Here is a 21,693-nt window from a genome sequence, read left to right on the forward strand (position 1 = left end):
TCAAGCCGCACTGTAGCTACAACCGGAAACCTTGTAACATGTAGCAACAGCCGCTTGCGACACTCTCTAGTCCACTTTTTTTATCCATTGTTCGCTGTACGAAGACAGGAAGTGGATCAGGGTGTTCAGAAAAAAGAGTAAGTAAGGCGACTATGGCCATGGAGGAGGGGGCTGGGTGGCATTAAGCTGGAGGTAGAGGGCCTGGAGGGATGGGATGGGGGAGCGAAGTCAGGGTGCATCTAGCTGGCTTGGTTTCAGATGGGGGGGCACCGCGGATGGAGCTCCCAATTTGGTGTGTAGAGTAGAGGGGTGTGGTTGTGGGAGGCAATGAGTGAGTTTAGTTTAGTTTATTACTTGTAGAGCGCACCGAACCCTGAGGTATCTGGGCACTAATGCATAGTTGACAGTTACAGGAACATATTCAGGGAAATCAGAATAACAATCACAAAAGCTTCTTAGCTTATTGACCAGGTTACAGAATGGTCAATCGATGAGTATTATAGGGACACAGTCAAAGAAGATAAATAATACAATGACAAAGGATTAACATATTGAATGGGTTACAAGGTGGTCAGTCATGCTGGCGGTGTGAAGAATAAAAGTAAGGTACATGCTATTGGTAAAGGAAGCAGATTGCAGCAAAGTGGAGCGACAAATTCACTAGGCACTGTAAGTACGTGTTATGTGTGGTGTTAATGGTTAAGTATCCAGACCTTCACTTTAGATCTGAAGGTCCAGAAGGAGGGTTCAGCCCTGATGGCTGCAGGGAGTGAGTTCCACCACTTAGCGGCGAGCACCGGAAAACTGGACCCACCTGCAGTTTTTAGTTTATATTTCAGGATGTCAAGGCAGTTTGCGTAGGTAGATCTTATAGGTCTGGAGGAGGAATTCCTAGAGAATTTATCAGCAAGATATTTGACAACTAACGTGCGTAAGGTAATTCTGTCACTTACTGGGAGCCAGTGTACATCATGTCTGAAGGTGGAAATGTGATTAGAGCGTGGGATGTTTAGTGCTTACCTGAGAGCATTATTCTGAAGGACTTGACGCTTATTCAAGTTGCGTTTGTTAGAGCCTAGGAATAATGTGTTACAGTAGTCCAACTTGGACAAGATTAATACCCTGGCCAGTGTTAGGCAGCTGTTGGTCGACAGATAAGGTTTGCATGCGTTGATCAATTTGTTGGTATAAACGGTAGTGGAGGCTGTGATGTTTTTGAGGGAGAGAGTAGAGTCTAAGTAAACTCCTAGCGTTTTGAACTCTTTGGCAACTTTAATGATATTTCCATCAGTGTTAAAAGTCTTTTAACAAGTGTCAAGTCTATTTAGACGGACTTGAGAACCAACGATCAAAAGCTCAGTCTTGTCGTCATTGAGGCACAGGCCATGGGCAGCCATCCATGCCTTGATTTCAAGGTAAATGTTGTTTAGCCTTTTGGCATCTTCGTCCTAGCAACCAGTGAGCGTAATGAGAACCTGGGTGTCATCTGCACAATTAGTATAGGTGACACCCAAGTTATCAAGACGATCAAAGAGGAGCTTGGTGAAGATATTATAGAGCGTTGGCGAGACGCAGGAACCCTGTGGGACTCCACAGTAGATAGGAACTGGTTTGGCAGATGCTGTAGGTGCAAAGACCCTAGTTGCTCTATTAGAAAGGAAGGATTGGATCCAGCTAGCTGCATTTGAAGAGAACGCTGCAGCCGTAGTCAGATGTTTAGTGAGGATCTGGTGGTCAACAAGATCAAATGCTGCAGATAGGTCCAAAAGTAAAAACATGGCCAGCTTGCCTTTGTCTTTGGCTTCGTCCATTTTTATTTTGAAATCCAGGAGTGACGTTTCTATGCCGTGCCTGGGTCTTAAGCCGGATTGGCGCAAGCCCAACAGGTTGTTTTCCTCCAGATGCTTTTGAATTTGTAGATAGGCTGCTCTATATAGTATTTTTAAGAGGAAAGGGACAGTTGTAACAGGTCTATAATTGGTCGGTATGTTAGGGTCTAGGTTTGATTTTTTGAGGAGAGGTATGACCCAGGCCTCTTTGAGGTTGCTGGGGACTGAGCAATTTTGGAAAGATGCATTAATCAAGGTGGAGATGAAAGGGGCCAGTTTTTTTGCGCATTCCTTGATCAGTGACGCCAGACAAGTGTCGCCCTGGCATCATGATGGTTTTTGTCCTAAAATAATATTTTCAACTTCCTTCGAGTGACTGGAGAGAAGTGGAAAGGGTAGCAGAGAGGAGGTTGCTGTTCAGATTGTGAGAACTGGAGCGTAGCGCAAGATTATTCTTTTTTATCTCAATTTTAGACTGGAGAAGGGATATTTTATCATATAAGGCCTTTTGAATATTAGAACACCAGGCCGCATCTTTGATGCAAACTTCAGTGGGCGGTGTATGGGTCTCAATTTCCTTAGAATGGCAAAGAGTACTTTCCTGCCAGATTTTGCGTTTTGGATTCTGACGTTATACATCTCTTTATTTGTGTTTCATAGGTAAAGGCGGCATTCTTTAATTGTTCCTTGTTGGAGGTTTATGGTGTTTTTCTCCAGTTAGCTTCAGAGGATCCTTTGGCATTACTGAGTGTTTTTAGATCAGCCGTAAACCATTTGTTTAGAAGGACAACCGGTTTTGCCTTTCGCAGTTTAAGTAGGGCCATTTTGTTTAGCGCTTGTTCAAGTGTGTCATTGTAAAGGTCTACCAATGAGGATGAGTCCTTGTCATGGATGGTTGATGGGTAAATAATGGGCTGAAGTAAGTAGTAGGTTGTCTAATGAGATGTTGCATGTATTTCTAGATATATATTGTGGGGAGATGGTGTGGGACATGGTGCAACTAGCGCTCTCCTGGATGGTAAACATAATGCTGTGGTGGTCTGACCATGCACACAGAAGGTTTTTAAGGATTGTTGTAGTGCAGTTTAAATCTGCCGGCCAATCCAGAGTTCTGCCCTTATTGTGTGTAGATTCAGTAATATGTTGGATGAGTCCCAATTGGGTGATGGAATTTTCTATAATAGTGGCATTGGAATCCTCGTGGTCATAGAAACCTAGGTAAAAGTCTCCAAGCAAAACAATGTGTGAACCAGGTTTGGTATTTTGGGTCAGTAGAAGGGTTATAACCTCTTCGAAGGATGATGTGGACCCAGGGGGTTGGTAGTTCAGATGTAGAAGGAGGGTCCGAGTGGCTGAGAGACGGAGTTTCACCAATAGGAGCTCTTCCGAAGGGAGGCCAGATTTGGAGAATTTTCTTAGGCCCAGTTGTGTTTTCGCAATAAATGCCACTCCACCACTTTCACCAGAGTCTCTGCCTGCTCTAATGATTGTGTAGTTATCTGGGAGAGCTAACGATAAGATAGGAACTGCCGCTGGATATAGCCAGGTTTCAGTTATGGCAATGAAGTCCAATTGGTTTGTTAGGATAAGGTCTGTTATATCCAAAGCGTGAGACATCAGGGAGAGTGCGTTGATAAGGGTTCCTATGATAAGTGTTATGACTACCCTACTACTAGTGGGAGTCATCCTTGTATATGGGGTAGGTTTGCAGTCTGAAGTCAAGGAAGGTAGGTGTTTGTTGTTTTTGTGAATTTGGTAGAGAGTTGAGGTTGGAAGTTATGGAGGTGAACGAAGGCTTAGTTCTTGTGGAGAGTCTGAGATTCTTTGTGGGACATGTCATAGGGTAAGAGGCATGCTGGTTAGTATGGGTTAGTGAGGACCAGATTTCTGATATGGCCAGGAAGACTCAGTTGAGGATGTGTTGGTATGGAGAAAAGCAATGTTTTTGGGAGGAAGGTTGTGGGATAAGGTAGTGGGTTATAGAGCACGCTGCCTAGATGTGAGAGGCCGTGCCCTATCCTTATGAAGGCGCCTGAGGTGCAAGGGGCATTCCTTTGGTCGTGGGTGGTCATGGTTAGTGTTAGTACTATGGAGCATGCAGTAATGACTGGGTTCACTAGCTGGTTATAGGAGTGCAGTTGGTAATGGGAGTGCAAGGGGGCGATGTGGCATATATGCAATTTTACACAATAGGTCAGTGGCAAAAGATAACATTCTGTACAAATCTGTGGTAATGAGTGTAGTCCGAATCAGCCGGACTCAGGGCCTCATTACAAGGAAGGCGGTAAGCCATGGCGCTATTAGCGCCATGGCTCATGCCGGTAAAATACCGGCACCGCCTTGGCGGAAAGGGGATTTACCGCCCCATTCCAAGGTTGGTGGGGCGGTAAATCCCCCTTCCGCCATTGCCCTTCCCCATTCCCATTTCTGCCCCATAGGGCTCTATGGGAATGGGGAAGGCGCTAATTACGGCACCGCAATTTTGCGGTGCCGTAATTAGCTCCGAGGTCCCTTAGCGGGTTGGTTTTTAACGCCTGCAAAAAGCAGGCGTTAAATCACCAACCCGCTAAGGGACCTCGTAGTAAGGCGGTACTGGTTAACGGTCACTGTTACCATTAACGGTGGCCGTTAACCATTACTGCCTTCCGTGTAATGAGGCCCTCAGTCTCTGGAATTCTTACCAGTGGGAGGCCCAAATTGTGACAAGATGCGACATAGTGGGATATAGTACAGCGCAGAAGTCAAAGTACAGACGATGTTTGGTAGCTGCACGTTCTAACACGAGGCAGAAGTGAGAAAATGACTATAGTGTTTAGGTACAATAATGCGAATGGAGGCATATGGTAACCAACATAGTATTGATATCAACAGGCATCAGACAGAGCTTGAATAAAGGCGTGGCTGTCATAGATATAACAAGAACCTATTAGTGGTACTTTACATGATGTGCAATGTATAATAGATAGATGATGCATCACGTGTAGGTAGTTGAAATCAAACAAAACTTGGTATAGTTAGTCCAGTGCCTGAGAAGGAGGGAGCAGGGAGGCACGGCAGATGGTACAATATGTGAGCCTTGGCACTAAGCTAAGTAGTGAGGGGAAAGAGGGCAGTGCTGATTAGGACGGATGGTCCATGTTGCCGAAGGTCAGTTAAGCAATGTGTGGGAGGTCCCGCACAGATCAATATGGGGTAAGTGCCTGCATTACGGACGAGGCTGATGGAAGTTGAGGCAGCAAAGTACAAATGTTAGAAAGGTATATGGATCGGACAGAGGCTAGATGAGGCAGAATAAGACGTAGTAACAATGTACATTTAATGGAATAGGGCAGTAAGACACTCCAGTTAGGAGCATGCAGATGTACTGAGCACGGTACAGAACAGGTACAAATCTACCAGTAGGCTAGTACAAAGAGATTTGGGACGGTGAGCCACCATAGTATGGGGCTCAAGTCCAAAGGGCTGGAAACAAAGGTGCAAGTCTGGTATGGGGCACAGAGTCAAGATGCGCTTACCTTGAGCCAAGGTACAACGGGGTACTTGTTGATGAATTGAAGTAAAGGGTGAAAGGTGAGCACTATGCTGTAAAGGTGTGCTATGCCGTGTTAAAGACGGGAAGGGGGATGAGGCGCGAGGCCTTCGAGGCCTGGACAGGCACAGACAGGAGAGGGCCTTATGAGGGGAGGGCTGGCTATCACCTTCTGGTGGTTCCGCTTGTTTGAAAAAGCTTCTTGCAGCCAATGGGATCATTCGGCTTTCAAAGGGACGTTGCCTAGCAACAGTAAACAGTGAGTGTGTTGGCCATCTTGGTGCCCGAACACGTGTATTTACACAGTGTAGAAAACAAATAAAGCAGGGTGTGGAAATTCTGAGGCAATTTTTAAAAGGTGCTACTGCTGATGCCTACACAGATAGCCTTACCCAGAATATCTATAGTAGTTACAGGACTAGATGCACGCGTTTCTCCAGAAGACGGCGGTGTTGAGGAGAGGAGGGCTCCTGCCCTTCCTCCCAAGATGAAGTTGCAATGCGGACTGTGAGTAATGGGGGGTTGAAACCCCCATAGGCGAGCATCCGGGAAGCAGGTGGTAGGGGGATTCATTGTTCTGGGATTCATAATTCGACCTGGAGAGGAGTTTGGCATGAGGGATTCAGTGGAAGGGCATTCTAGGGTGGAGGAATTTGATTAAAAGTGTTTTGGTGGAACAAGATAAACTTTCTCCTTTTGTGTCCCCCCCCCCCTTTCAGACTTCTTTCTTTGCTGGAGTCTTTTCTTGTTCAAACTCCAACGCTTGTTGTCCCCTCCGGTGCCTGTTTTCCTTGTCTGCTTTTTCACTCCCCATAGCCCTCCCCATCCCCCCATTGGCTGCCAAACTCCTTATTAGGACAGCCACCAGGGCAGCCCCACTGCCCATGTAGCCTCTGTGGTGAAGGGCCCAGAGGCAAAGGGCAGCTCCTACAGTATCAGCGCCAGACCGTGTTTGCCTGTGTTGGCTGTTGGCTGTTGGAGCATGCAGCACAGCCTTCAAACAGCAGTGGCTGACAAGGTAAGAAAGGTGCATGTAGGGGAACCGCCATTACTGTTGCCTATTTAACTGTCACTCCTCTCTTACTACTCCTCTTAGGAAATCTTGCAGTCTTCTGTACTTCACCCGCTGTTCTATGTTATGCAAATCAGATATGTAGACATTTTGTGTTAGCTAGTCACATTGGGCTGTTTTCCTCTCTGAGATCTGGGTGCTTTGCTTTTGGGGTGTGTTTGAAATTTAGAATGTTTCCCTCTCTCTAGGAAAAGTTCAATCTGGTGATTCTGCAGTCATTCCTTGTCACTAGCTCCCTCTCTCTGCTCCACAAGCACTCCCTTATGCACCCTCTCCTCAAAGTGCAAGTCAACCTGTTCACCTGCACTTATTGCTCCCTTCTCCTCCCTGCCTCCTTTCTCCTTCCTCCCCATCCTGCACTCCTTCTCCTCCCCCTCTCCCTTCGTTTCTGTCAATGCCCTTGCACGCTTCAAATTCTCTCACGACCTAGTACACAAATGTTATTTGTCTTTCCCTGTTCATCTGTAACTGCACTTGCACATCGTGAATTGTCTCACAACCTAGTTGGACAGTTATTGTGTGTCTTCTTCCCTGTGTCCTCCAAACTTCACCTCTCCTCCTCTCCCCCTCCCCTGCATTCTTGTTACTGCACTTGCACGGTCCGAATGTCTCAAGATCTAGTAGGAACATTATGTTTTGTTTTCGTTCTCCCCTTCGACCCCCTTCCTTATCTTGATGCACCTTGAAACACTTTTTGCTGTATAGGCACATTATTAATATCTAATAAATAAAATAAATAAAAAATCAACCCACAAACCTTTAGAGCTCTTCTGGAGATTCATCCAGAAAAGTTTGACTTTACCCAGAGGTAAACATGAGGGCCCGGAGATGAGGGGGAAGGGTGGTGGGGTACGAGCAACAACATGTTCCGTATTGGGGCTAGGCAGAACCCTACATGGCATTGTTGCACACAATCTTTTAAAAATATATTTCCAGATTGCTGTTCCCCTTTTTAATGAAATAATGTATACATCTTTTAAATTCCAGAACAGTCTTTCATGGTCAAAACATACAAACGATAAAGAATTTTGCATTAAATAAATACGTTATGAAGTGATCATATTGAAGTTCCCAGGGTGATAAATTATGCTTTCTGTTTTTCAATATTTTCCACAAATAGAAACTTGAGAGTGGCTTTAGTTTGTAACCAAGTACTTCGTTTTACATGATGTGCTCTATATCTTAGTAACATAAGCACAAGCAAGACTGAAAGATGTGTAACTTGGCTATTTTGTTTGCTCACATTGTATACAAGTGTGTTTTGGAAGACTGTTTATGAATAGATATTTGAATGGGATCATTGAATCAAAGGGAACATATGAAAGTAGCTTACAAACATTACAAGACCTGCACTCATTTTATATACATATTTTATGCCAATTATTTCATAACCATGTATTCCTGCTGCAATAGATATTTGAAATACAAAAAACACAAATTCATACGGATCTTGTTGTCCATCATTAGTGAAATTCCTCTCATGCAATATTATATCTTTTCTGTACACTTTAGCAACATTGCCAACATATCTTTAATACTTGAAGTGCTAAAATGAAAATATGTTTACTTACATAATTAATATATTGTATTAAAGGTACTATCTTTACGAATATGTGTCAAGTCACTTTAGGCTATCACTTTACTGACATTCTTTATAGATCACACAGGGACATTTTTATGAGTTTTTGTATTGTTTTGTTAAAAGTTCTTTCAAGTTTATTTTTTACATTACTTTTAGTTTGAAGAGGTTGGATTTTACTTTCACTTTACCTTTGATGTACATGATTTGCTGGTAAATGTTTTACAAGCATGCACCACAATTACTGATAGCCTTTTATGCACAGAAGATGAGCTGTACTGTGGGATACATCCATGTTGATTAAAATAGGCCATTTTATGTTCATATTCTGGATAAAGCGAAGTCATCTGTGAAAACCTTTGATCCAATATCTAGAAATACTGTGTTAAATATAGTCCTTGAGATGCATGTATTGTTACTGCATATGCAGGGGACTCTTGGAGATATTTATGTATGACATAAATGTCTTTTAAAAGTGGAGAACTGACTGGAACTACTTTAATGTTATCTATAGAGGCTTAGACAGGGTAGGGCATGTGCAGGCAAGGCCCAACCAAAATCTGTAAATGTACACTCAGCACCTCTGTGTGGGCCTTTACAGATGTTAATGTCAGGCAGTCCAACCGTGTTGTACTTTACCCCGTCTCCCTGGATGTATTTGCCTCGTTAGAAGTATCAAGTTCTCCCTACCTGGGTTACTCATCAAAGCTCTCTCTCTATCCCTCTTGGGGTATTTCTACTCACAGCCTCACGGGGGCTACGAGCCTGCTCAGCCCTACTCTGGTTGCCTCTTCTCTCATCCCCTCCTGTGGTATTTGTATTCCCAGCACTGTGTGGGTAAGGGTCTTCTACAACCTTGCTTTGCTGCTCTGATTTTTCATCCCCTCCTCAGGTATGAAAATACTCAGCCCAGCTTGGGCTATGTGCTTTCCTAGCCTAACTAGGATAGTCCCTGCTTTCACCCTCTCATGGGTTATTTGGATTCTCAGTTCAGTGTGGGCTATGTGCCTGCTCATCCTTGCTTGGGTTGTCAGTTCTGTCTCTCTATCAGGTGGTCTTCTGATTATCATCCGGGTGTGGGCTACAGGTCTGGGTGCTTAATGTTGTCCCCCCCACCCAAATGTTTTTTTGTTTTCTCCAAAACAGTCTACCATGTTGTGCAGTTCATACTTCAGTTGTTCACAATGCCTCTGTATTCTTTCGCTATGCCTTTAATAACAGCCTATGTTCCTTTGGGTCTGCCTGTAATTACTCAGGCCTGGATGATAATGTGTCTGAACCCTTTTTGTCTTTTCTCGGTTTCCATCCCTTTTTGGAGTATCCATGCCTTATCCATGCTGGGAAGGTTTTTTCTTCACACCTTGCATTTTGGTCCTGCTTCTTGAGCCCCACCTCATTGTTTGAGTTCTCTCACTCCGCCTTGGGATTTCAGAGTATCCTCTCTCTCACCTCATCTTGGGATGTTTTTCACTTCACTGTGGAGTAGCTTTCATCTCAACACTTCTTGGACTATCAGATTTCTCACCCCTTCTTGGATTCTTTCGAATCTCACCTCCTCTTGGGCGATCAGATCCCTCCCCCCCTTATCAGGTTCTCTTGAGTCTTGTCCTATCTTGGGTTTTCTCCATGCCTTGCCACCTTCCTCCCGCTTCCAGGGTTGCAGCCAATTCCTTGGTCTCTGCCACGGTTGTAATCATAAGCAGCAGTCACTTTGGTCTGCACAGGACTATGACTTAGGCTTCGCTCCAATCCTCTCCACCGGTTTGCTTGTGTCGGTTCCTAACATCGATACACAACAGGACTTTGACACCGGTGAACGTAGATACCCGTTGACGACTTCTAGGGCACTCGCATCTCCTTTTCTCTCGGCCAGCCCATGCTTCTCCGGCTCCAAGCATTGGTCAGGCAAGGCATCAGCGTTCGGTAGGTTATCTTGACCATGTGCTCTCCATGCCGATTGCATGATACTGCTCAATGGCTGCGCCTCGAACGGGGATGTTCCCTCCTCTGCGTTTCTCTGCAGTTATATATATCATTCAATTTGGACTCTATTTCTTCCAGTTCTATGTTGTATCGGTCTCACAGGCTCTGCATGTTGCTCCCTGGAATGAGATGGGCCAACCCATTGGTCCTGTGCTTCATGCAAGGATGAGAACAATAAGGAGTCAGAAAACACACCCTGCAGTTTTAAAGGGGCATGTAGGTCCTTACCCCACTCAACCCCCATATAACCAACAAACACATAGGATTCGTACTGGACGGAGGATGAGTAAAATCCTGCTTGAGGATTCCTGGTCCCCTAAGGGGTGGGGGGGATCATCCCCAGTGGAATCGCAATTGCCTTGACATCTAGGGGGTGTTAAGCGTAGTGGGCTCAAGTCCCTAGTCCCAAAATAGAATTGAAATCAACATGGTTTCCAAGATAATTCTTTCTTTTAAAGTTCCTTGAATGCAAGACATTTTAAAACATGATGATAATTACATTTTGTGTGGCAAATATATAATTTCATTTGGTGATTTTGGCATTTAACACCAGTTAATGGAGGGCCTGTTTTTTAAATCAATTTAAATGAAAGATAGTGTTAAAACAATTGGAAGTATAGGCAATATAACTGTAAAGACTTATTTCTCAACTTCAAATGAACTAAAATTAAGAGAGGAAGTGAAGATCTTGAATGCAGCAATATATTTAAATACAACTGATTTGGAAAGGTTACATACAACTCTGTCACGTTACAAACAACATTTATTAATGTGCATACACATTAAATAACACCAGCAAAATCACATAGTGTAATAGTCAAAGAAAGTCAAAATCTGGTATGCCTTAAGTCCACTTTAGAGGACTGTGATTAATGTAATTCTCAAAAGATATATAAAGAAAAACTACAAATCATTTGACTACAAACAGTAGACAAAGGAAAATAGTATGTATTAAGTAAAAAGATAAACAATATATAAAAGGTGTGCCCTAGACTTTGGGGGTTATAGCAAAACCTTCCTACTGCCTGAGACATAATAACTATTAGAGTTTCTAAAAGGAAGTTTGCATCTCAAGTTTCTGGACCAACAGAAACCCTCTGATAAAGATTAAAAGCTCCAAAGTCCTTCAACAATGGATCACTACACTCTATGGTATTACAAAACGTACTTTAATCATTTTAGAATTATATTAAAAAAAACAATAATAGGAAACTCATAAGATCACGGGCACTTACATTTGAAAATACCATTCATCCTTTGCCCAAGAACGAAAATGCAGAGAATTATTCCTGGGACATCACTCACAGTTAAATCAAAAACGAAATTCAATCTGTTTTCCCACATTGGACTATGTTTGAACACAGATTGAAAGATTAGTACATAGTCATTTCCCTGTGATCTTATGATGTTACTATTATTGTTTTTTTATATAATTCTAAAATGATTAAAGTACATGTTGTAATACCATACAGTGTACTGATCCACTGTTGAAGGACTTTGGAGCTTTTAGTCTTTTTCCGAGGGTTTCTGTGGGTCCAGAAACTTGAGACGCAAACTTCCTTTTAAGTAAAAAGATGGAAGGAAATGGCACCAAAAATTAAAGGAGTAATAAGATTCTGTTTCCTGCCTGCCTTGAACGTTGTTTAAATGTTTGTGTAAATACAATAATTATTTTAAAAAGAAATGTGCATGTAGAAGCAGGCTCAGTTAATGAGCTGTTGGATATAAGGTTGTTTTTTAAGCTATGCCTTATCACTACCATTTCCTAGGGTCCCAAGTTCTTCCCACTGTACACCCTTTATTTTCTACACCTCCTTCCATCCTTATCCTACTTAGTATCGCACCACATGTGTATTCCTTCCCTTAACATGGATTTAATTCCTTGAGATATGCGTATTAACCTCTACCTTGTTCCATGTTTTCATATTACACCTATTTTCCTCAGTGCTCTATATAGCTACCAACTATCTACACATTGTTGCTTTTTCCTGGGTTCTAACCTTCTCCTGATGGATTAATCCTGCTGCCCCCTGATGTTCTCCCATACCACTTCCTCGTGATTTCCTTCATTCACCTCCCCCCTAATGTCTTCCTTTTTTACTTCCAGATGATTTCCTCCTATCTCTTACTGATGTTTAACTTGTTCCACCTCCTGAAATCTTCCTCCTACCACCTCCTGATGTCCACAAGTTGCCATATTCCTATGTTGACTTCCAACCAATGTCTTTCTCATACCTCATCTTGGTGTCTTCTTTCTACTACCTCCTGATGTCTTCATCCTGCGACTTGCTGATGCCTCTTCTCACCCTCTTGTTTCCAGCCTAATCTGCTCTATCTTGTCTCTCTTCCACCTTCTTCCACCAACTACTTCCTGAATTGTCAACTTGTTCCAGATTCCACCCGCAATCTTCTTCAAACACCCACATCTCCCCTTCATGATACATCACTTTAGATTTGAATAGGTCCCCCCTTGGCCCATTCTCTGCGTTAGGGCCTGCATATTTGGTTGGTTGCATTGGAATTGCTTTCTGCCCACAAGTGTAGTATATGTTTTAGTGTGTAATCCAAGTGGAGTATGGGTCATGGCTTTAAGTAGACAGTCAGCCATCTTTGATGTGTTGCTGATGTGAGACTTCACATGTGTGTGGACCTCTATGGACTGCTGCGGAGCTGTATTGGCAGCTGACCCGCCAAAACATTGTCAGTGTTTTAGAGTTGTTAATATACTTGTGTAAGTACTCAGGCCATGAATGCAGTTGTGCATGAATTGGAGAGGGGATGATCGGCCCCGCATGAGGTTACAGATTATCTGGAAAGGTCCTTAAGGGGCCCATACATTTTTTTTAATGTATATGGCTGTCACCTGCCCAGTGAGAGTGACAAGGGGATCCTCCATAAACTCTTCCTCAGGGTCATCATCTACTAACTCTGTGAGGTCACCACCCCTTGGTGGTCACCAAAATAGAAGTACCCAAGGATGAACACAGGGTTTCTTTCACTTAAGGTTAAAGAGCCTGAATAGTGGGGAGGACAAAGTGCCCAAAAAAGTGAGAAGAGCAGAGGATGAAGAACTATTAAAATACATGTTGAAAAAGGTAGAGAAGAGAGAAAGGTGGATAGGTTAGGTGAATTATGTGAAATAATGAAGAGACCAGAAATGTCAGAGAAGAAGAGAGGTGGAATAAGGTGAAGAGAGGGAAAGTAGAATTGACAGAGAGAAGGGCCCAGACAGCAACATAATGCCATGTTTGAGAAGAGTTGTGCGTCAGTTCAAGGCCTAGAAGAGTAACCAACTCATCCAGGCCCACACAGCAAACACAGGGTGAGGTTGTGAATCATGTATTCAAACACCAGTAGCATCCTAAGAAGTTCAAGGCAGGAAAAGACCGGAAAGGCCCTAACGGCTGTGTGGAACACTTACAATGCCACAGAATTTTAGTAACCGTTTTGTGACTAAGAAGGTGGAAATGTTTAGTGGAGAGGATGGGGGGGGGCGAGTACAATGAACCACAGCCCTAAAATAGTTACATTATTTGCGAATGCTACCAAACGTCCACCCCATTTGATCACTCCAGCCTACCCACTGGGGTTAAGTACATTTGTTTTTGGGGGAAAAGGAAGGACTTATGATCTTGGTTCTATGAACATCTGTTCCATATATGCTTTCAACAGAATCCCATCCCATTGGCCTGATCATATGAAAGTGTCTGTTTTCTTTACCCATGAAAGAGTCAACTGCTATTTAGGCATTAGTTGTCTGATGAACCCTCAGTCCTGAAATTGTACAACCAAACACAAACTGCAATAATATGTCTCCTTAAAACCGTTTCCTACAGTAGTGATCTTCAAACCTTGTAATACCAACCCCTCCCATGAGCAAATATTTTGAGGTTTAAGGCAGCCATTGAAAGTGCAGATTTACTCAATGCCCGTTCGTCACTGTGTGCTGGTGTTTAATTATGCAGTTGAGGGGGCCAAACACTTTACACACGTTTGTTTTAAAAACGATGTTCCTTTGCATTTTAGCATATTAACAGCATATTAAACACAACAAAGGGTTTGTTAAGCTTCAGGAACAGGAAGCAAACTAGTCGGGGAGGATCGAAAACAAAAATTGTACTGCAAAGCCTGTGAAACTTCATGTTTGACCCATAAAATATAAATAGAGCCACAATTGATGGTATGCAATATGGTTGGACAGTCAAAAGGAGTTTTGTTTTAATTTTCTAATAAATTCAAATTTAAATACGGACCAAGCAACAGATCAGCTTTCACCATTGCCACAATTAAATATTTGACTTATTCATCATTCAGAACAAATGTGATTGTCAAATATGATTTTCTGCAGCTAGGTTCCATTATCTGTTTTAGTTTTTGCAACAGCATCCCTCAGATTTTCTCCCACTTCCTGTCTTAAATGGAACTGGTTCTTTGGCTTTGGGAACAGGTATGAAAAGCAGAAAGGTAAGTGCTTTGATAAGGCTGGGAAATCCATATAGCCGTAAGCCCCCTAACAAGTTTCTTGAACTGGCTTTCCATTAAGTAGTCACTTTGAAACTAGGCCATTTCCTCCAGGAAATTTATTGGGAGATGAACTCCTCTCGCTGATAGAAAAGGCTGAATCAAAACGTCTCTCGGATTAGAATTGTCCTCGGGGAAGTATGTTTTAACAGTGAGACTAGTCAATTGATTTATGACTTTGTTGTCAACACAATAACGATTATGTTTAGTTTGCTCAGTGGCATATGCTAATTAAAATAATTCCTGCTTCAACCGGTTCTTTGTGTTTAACAAAATTATAACTGGTTGAATTGTCTCCTTCTCAATCTCTCTCTCTCTCTCTCTCTCTCTCTCACACACACACACATTATGACCTTGTCTATGTCCTATGTAAATGAGACGTGCGTTATTGGGTGTGAACGTATGTAAGCCACGCCAGCCATTGCTAAAAGTTCCTCAATCAGAGGACAAAAATACAATTATGATGGAGGTCGGAAGTGTGTGCTTTTTTTAAAGCAGTTATTGAAAAAAAAAATACTCAATTATTTAATTGTACTAATATTGTAGTTTCCTCGTTTAAAACGAGTGCAATGCCCATGCCAATTGTTCACTTATAGTATTTATTTTAGTCATAACAAGAACTTTACACGTGCCGTAATGAGCAAAGCACTTTAACAAAACGTAAACCTTAAAATACATTGTTTTCTGATAGAAGGTTACCACTTCAATATGGACATTCTGGTGAACTCCTTTTGGACAATCGAAAAGGGAAAGGGGACAATTAACACTGGCGAAGATACAAACATACTTTTAAGAAAGTCAAAGAAAATGTTCAAGAGATAATAAGGACCACCGATCTTTCTATTGTACAAATAAATACTTTATAAAAGGTGTATGCTTGAATGACTAAGTACATCATGCACAATGGGCATGATGCGTATTTCATTTTTCACTCCACTCACTCGAACATTAAAATATGTGTAACATTTGTACCACATACCCCATATACTGATTGAGACAGCCTCAGTATTGGGATGCAAGGTTTGGACATCAGCCATTCCATTGAATGCCAAGGGCTAACACGAGATGCCTCTTATCTGAGACAGGATTTTAGCTGGGCATCTGGGTGAGGATGGCTGTGCACCTGCTGAATGCAAAGACATCCTAAGAGAATTATATGTGTATCGGATTTACAACAGTAGTCATCATCTTTCTGAGATTACGGCAAATGTTTCAGTCGACCAGGGCTTTCCAGTGTATCATGCGCTGTAACCACATGATATAAAAAAACACAATTGGATACTTATGTAAACCCGAGCTCCTTCAGAGTCTTGTGTTCAATAACAGCGCTTCACCACTGAGCTATCTTCCTGGCCCTGATATGTGGAGCCAATCTTAATACTTTGGGCCTAATCATGAGTTGGCCTGTATCCCGGCTGTAATGCCTCCTAACTGTAATAGCGTTAGCACCCACTGGTATGGCGCCATTAGTGCCGGATCATAGTTTGGGTGTTAACAGTAAATCCCCATTCCGCATTGGGTCCAATTGTTTTTTTTTTTGGTGCAAATAAAGCGTGCTAATACAGCCAGCTGTAATTGCACCAAAAGCACGGCGCTAAATGGGATTTTTATCTCCAGAAAAAAACTGGAGGTAAAAGAGCCCATTTAGCACCCAACTCGTGATAGGCCCAGCCCTTAAATGCACCAGTAATGCCATTATCACCGCACTCAAGGGCTACCACCCAACTTGTGATGAGGCCCTTTGGCTTTCCTTCCTACCATGGTGCCTAAGCCTGGATTAATCCGCAGGAGTGGACACATCTTTTTGAGAACATGCACCTTTAACCGAAGTGTGTGATTTTTGGCTGATCTTGTCATGAACAACAGGTTTATTTGTCTTTTTTGTCTAGCCAATCAGAGCCATCTCAGTGATTGGGCGAGTTTGTCCATGTTCGGGCAGCCAATCATAGGCATAAATTGCATAAAAGATGTGTTCCTCCTTACCTAGATCACTTTCGATTCCTTTGTGGATTTTGATAGTCTATGAAGGAAGGTGTTGCACAGTGCAGACTGTGAAGGAATCATGAAACAAGACACTGACAACAGATTCAAAAATCAAACAAAAATAGCTTTATTAACTTAAATGTCTTTATGTCTTGATGTTTCCAAAATATATACTTGCCCTCACAACTAAATTAAACAATGTGTAGGGATGTCAGCAACAAAAGAAATAGTTATCAAAATAAAGTTCCAAGCTTCTTCCAGCTCTGGGCTTGCTTTCCAGATACCCTTCCCCAAGTTCATGACAGTTCCACAAAGTATTGGGAGTTCCCTTCCCCAAGAAGACAACACAGTTCAAAAGGAATCTTGGGGTTCCTTTCCCAAGAATAAAACAGAATTCAACAGGAATCCTGGGGTCCCTTAACTCTATAAGGAAACACAGCTTCAAACGAGCCTCAAGGTTCTCTTCCTCAAGGGAACAACAAAGTTCATATAGTCTTAGGGTTCCTTTCCCCAAGACGTCAGCTTTTCCAGCTTGCCAACTCATACTTTGTTTCAGTCTCTCAATTTTCAAAACCAGTTCCAGGTCAACTTTTCTCCTTCTGGTTTCTTGACACCTCACACAGATTGCTTTATTCTGCCTCACTTCAGCAATCTCTTATATACATTTCAATTGGATTTCTGTATGTTTCCTTGGCTTTCACAAATAGGGAATCCCAGTTTAGGCACAGTTGCTGGACCAAACCGTCCAACCATTACAGGTCGCACAACTGGTAACCATAGACTTTCTTGCCCACACAGGTTATCTTTTAACTACCCCTGTGTTCTGGTTCATATTCACTTTGCCTTCTCCTTATCAGCCTTTGGGCCTTTCCAAAATGTGTTTTCCCCTTTGCCAGTCTCTTACACATAGTTCACTCTGTGGTGCTCGTTTTCCTTCACCACATTACTTTCACACTCTTACAAGCACAGAGGACGTTCAGGGAGGGCCTCACATGGTATTGGAGGAGCAGGCACGCTTGTCCCTCATGTCTGAGGAGGGGTGGCTCCAATAATCACCCAGGTGGAGGTATTTAGGCTGTGTCCTGACCAGGTGAGGTGTACCGAGTATTAAGTTGTTTTCATTCAGCAGGATGAGGGTACTGCTGTGGATGAGGGGGAAGACTCACAAAGAGGCTCAGGGGGAGGTCCAACCTGTTGAGGTGCCACAGCAAGTGATCAACCTACCAGTTACGGTGGAGCAGGTACAGAAAGACGTGATGGTGGAGGAGCCTTTAACTGATATGATGGAGAGCAAATCCAGGAGTTACTCCAAGGTGGGTGACATCATCCCCCACACATCCACATGGTTCTGTGCATAGAACTATTTTGCTGTGCTATCAGGAAAGGCTGTTGGGGGCAATTATGATTTATTCAATTTATTTTGCATTTGTAAGGCGCTTATACAACAAGTTAATTGTGTTTCAACACACCTACAGGTCAACAGGGAGGAAACATGGGAGTGAAAGGCAAATATAATAATGACAGAGAGAGGTGGTCCTACTAGACCTTGTGAGCATTCCGAGCATGCAAGTGCAGAGAGAGAGGAATGGGGGTGTACGTGTTAGGAGTAACAGGGAGGTAAGTGCAATGGAGTAAGTTGTAAGCTGTTGAGTGACTGGCAGAGAACATTTGGAAAGTGGTTGACTGCCAAAAAATAAGTGCAGGCCTGTGATAGCCGGTTGAACCAAGTTTAAAAAATATACACAAAAAATGTCTGGTTCGTTGACACATAAATTAATCGCTGAAAAAAAGTCCCCTGAAGAATTTCCCCGCAAATGGTTTACAGAAAGTGGGAATGAAACATGTAAACATGTTGGGACAGAAATACTGTGGGAATGATCACAAAGTGGAAATAGAGCATTAAAAGCTTTAAATGAATTAGAGATATTAAGGAATCCTATAAATAAATTAAGGGATTCAATACTAGACATTAGAACATCATATCTGTCATGAAATGCTAGTAATGTGGATTGTGTCTTTCGATTGGTGTATTAATGAATTCAGGTTCTTTTTTAAAAAAAATGATTTATTAATACTTTCTTTTTGCTTACTTATTGTACTTTGTTCTTTTTCTTTTGTTCACATACATATTTTTATTTCTTTTTCTACTTTTCAGAAGAGTTGATTTTTTTTGTAATATGTGACCAAGTATTGTTGTTCATTTTTTTGTTGATTCAATAGAAGGTTGTGTTTTTTTAAAAACATTACTTATTGACACAGGTTGATATGTATATTAGGGTGGTAAAAGATATGTTGAAATAAAATAAATATATTTTTTCTAAATAACAGGAATATTGTTGTAATTTGGGTATCGACCCGGTTTTACAGTCCTCATGGTGGCTAATTAAGAGGTTTCCTTAATATTAAGGGTAGAAGTTTAGAGGTGACAGGATCTTTTCGCAGATTCCTGTGATAGCAAGGGCCAGTGGGCGCCTAACACAAGTGCTGGGAGTGAGCAGAGGCTGAAAGAGATTGCGGTGTCTGAGGCCAGGACCCAGGTGGACACATAAGGGCCGTGGTCACCAATCTCAGCGACTGTGGGATTTAGCAAAGGACAGAGGGGGTGAAAAGGAAATGTTTTGAGGAGTTTAAGGAATTTTAAAAGATCCGGGCCAAGATGAAGAGAAAGGGGAAGGCTGTAACATAATAGAGAGCCAGCCGAGGAAAGAGTTGGTTGACCAGCTCGCTGTTCAACGAATTGCTTGACCGCGAGTTGGTGCCGGAGGAACGTAAATATCTGGAGGCAGTGTATTTAGTGATAGCCAGTTGTAGATAGCGTGGTCCATGTCCCTGGACAGCCTTATGGATGATGCAGAGGATTTTGAATTTAATCCTTGCAGCAACCGGGAGCCAGTGGAGGGTTTTTAGGGCTGAAGATATGCGGTCCCTGGGCTTGACGCCAAGGATAAGTCTTGCAGTTGTATTCTGGATTAGCTGACAGGGACATAGAGAGGAAGAGGTTAAATTAAGGAAGAGGTTATTGCAGTACTCAAGTCTAGAGTACCAGAGCGCTAGAAACATGGAGCTTCTGGAAAAAGCTGAGGAAAGGAAAGATTCCTTTGACGAGGTGGAGACCAATGAGGTCTTCTGAACAGTGGAGGGATGTGGAAGTTGGGTCAATTGGGGCTAGAATACAAGCAGCAAGGGGGCAACAGTTTAGGGATGGAGGCACAGAAAGGGTTACTGGGCTCATCTGTTAATCTAAACCCGCTGTATACAGTTTTTGGATGCCTGGCTTCAAACAGTGCCCTAAAGCTGCTGCTGATTTAATTATTATATATTTTTTTTTTTTTTTTTTTTTATTGAACTTTACACAGTTAAAACTGAGTTTTGTCAACGAAAACAGTAGCAGATCCGACCAAGACGAAACTCTTCAGGGATCGGCAGGAGGTGAGAAGAGAGAAGAAAAAGGAAGAGAGACAACTTCCTTTTTGTCATTCCGCCATTGTTGAGGCCAATGAGGAGGTAGTTTCCACGAACTCATTGGCGTTAGTCTGCATGATTTTTGTAAAGACTAGATCGATCAATTTAGACAATGCCTGAGACCATTTGGTGTTCTCCCCGGAAATTAGTCTATTCCATATGTCGTCTTTCTGCAAAAACCATAGTCTCTCAGACAAAGGGAGTAGATAGACATTTCTTATGTCATTGATGGCGATGCAATCCATTATCAGATGTTTTAGTGTTTCAGTTGTATTTGGGTTGTTACAGAGACGACAAAGTATTACAGGACCCTGATTTCTGAGCGCCAATATCTCTCTGGTTGGTAGCAAGTTAAAGCGGGCTCTCATAATCACGTTTCTCAGTTTTTTTTCCGGAAATTTTGCACAATAATTTAGGGGTTTTTTCAGCTTGTTAAAAGAAGGTGGTAGATGGCCCAATAGTTTGTTGTTTGTTGCCTGCTCTATTGTGGTAATCCAGTCCATGTCTTCCATTTTTGTTTTGATACGATCTGGGTTTTCCTTTAGCTCCGTCGGGGAACATTTGATCATTTCTAGATCTTCTAGTCTCCTGTTAACCCAATTTTTTAGTGCGAAACAGTTGCCGGTGGAAGTTTCTGCGTGAATGATGTTCAAAATCGGTAGTGTGTCTGCAGAGATGATTTTTCTATATAAGCGCATCGCGCTTTGGTTTACCAGGGATGTTAAAGAAACCAGTCCTAGCTCCCTTCTGATGGCAGCTATTGCAGTAGATTTGGGGAGACCCAGCAACGTTTTCCAGACATATCCTTCCAATTTGGTCCAGATTTGCGGAGGAAGATATAACAAAGCTTCTGCTCCATAAGTCAGGGATGGAACTACTTTCGTTTTATAGAACAGGATGGCTGGTAACAAGGAGAACTTTCCGAACTTACGGTCGATCGCCCTTATTTGAGCCGTTAGGCATTTTACTTTTGCCCACAGTTGAGTTTGAAGACTGAGGTCTGTTTTAGAAGTGTCCAGTTGTATCCCCAAATATTTAAAGTTAGTGACCACTTCGATATGTTCATTGTCCAGATAGATATTTGGCTTAGAAGTTTCCTTTGCCTTCAGTTTCTCCAATACCAAGATTTTTGTTTTGGATTTATTTATTTCTAACAAGTTGTCCTCCATGTAGTTTTGTAGGTTAGATAGTTTGCGTTGGAGACCCACTTTGGTTTGATCGATGATAGTAATATCGTCAGCGTACAGTAGACGAGGGATCTTGACTTTCCCAATTTTTGGAGGGAACGCTCGGATCTTTGTTTCAGAGTGCTGATAGTCGCCTAAAAAGGCGATAAAAAGTGCTGGCGCGAATGGGCAGCCCTGCTTCACTCCTCTTTTCACAGGTATTTCTTCTGACAGATCACCCTGCTGATTGAGTCTTACTCTCATCTTTATATCCGTGTTAAGTGCCATAATGGGCTCCAATATTTTCATCGGGCATTTCCAGCTTTGCAGCTTTGCCCATAGCTTAGATCTGTCAATCTTGTCAAAGGCTTTCGAGAGGTCCACGAAAGCCAGATAGACTTTGGGTGCTCCTTCTTTCACTTTGGCTTTCAAGATGTTCAAAGTGAAAAGGTTGATGGTCGTGGAACCATGTTTCTGAAAGCCCGTTTGGAAGTGGTCATTGGCCTCGCTATTTTTCTCCCAGATCCGAAAGTGGGCCAAAAGGCGAGTGGCATATAATTTGCTCAGGA

Source organism: Ambystoma mexicanum, chromosome 3p (genome assembly GCF_040938575.1).
Source record: "Ambystoma mexicanum isolate Mex_15411 chromosome 3p, UKY_AmexF1_1, whole genome shotgun sequence".
Classification (NCBI taxonomy): domain Eukaryota; kingdom Metazoa; phylum Chordata; class Amphibia; order Caudata; family Ambystomatidae; genus Ambystoma; species Ambystoma mexicanum.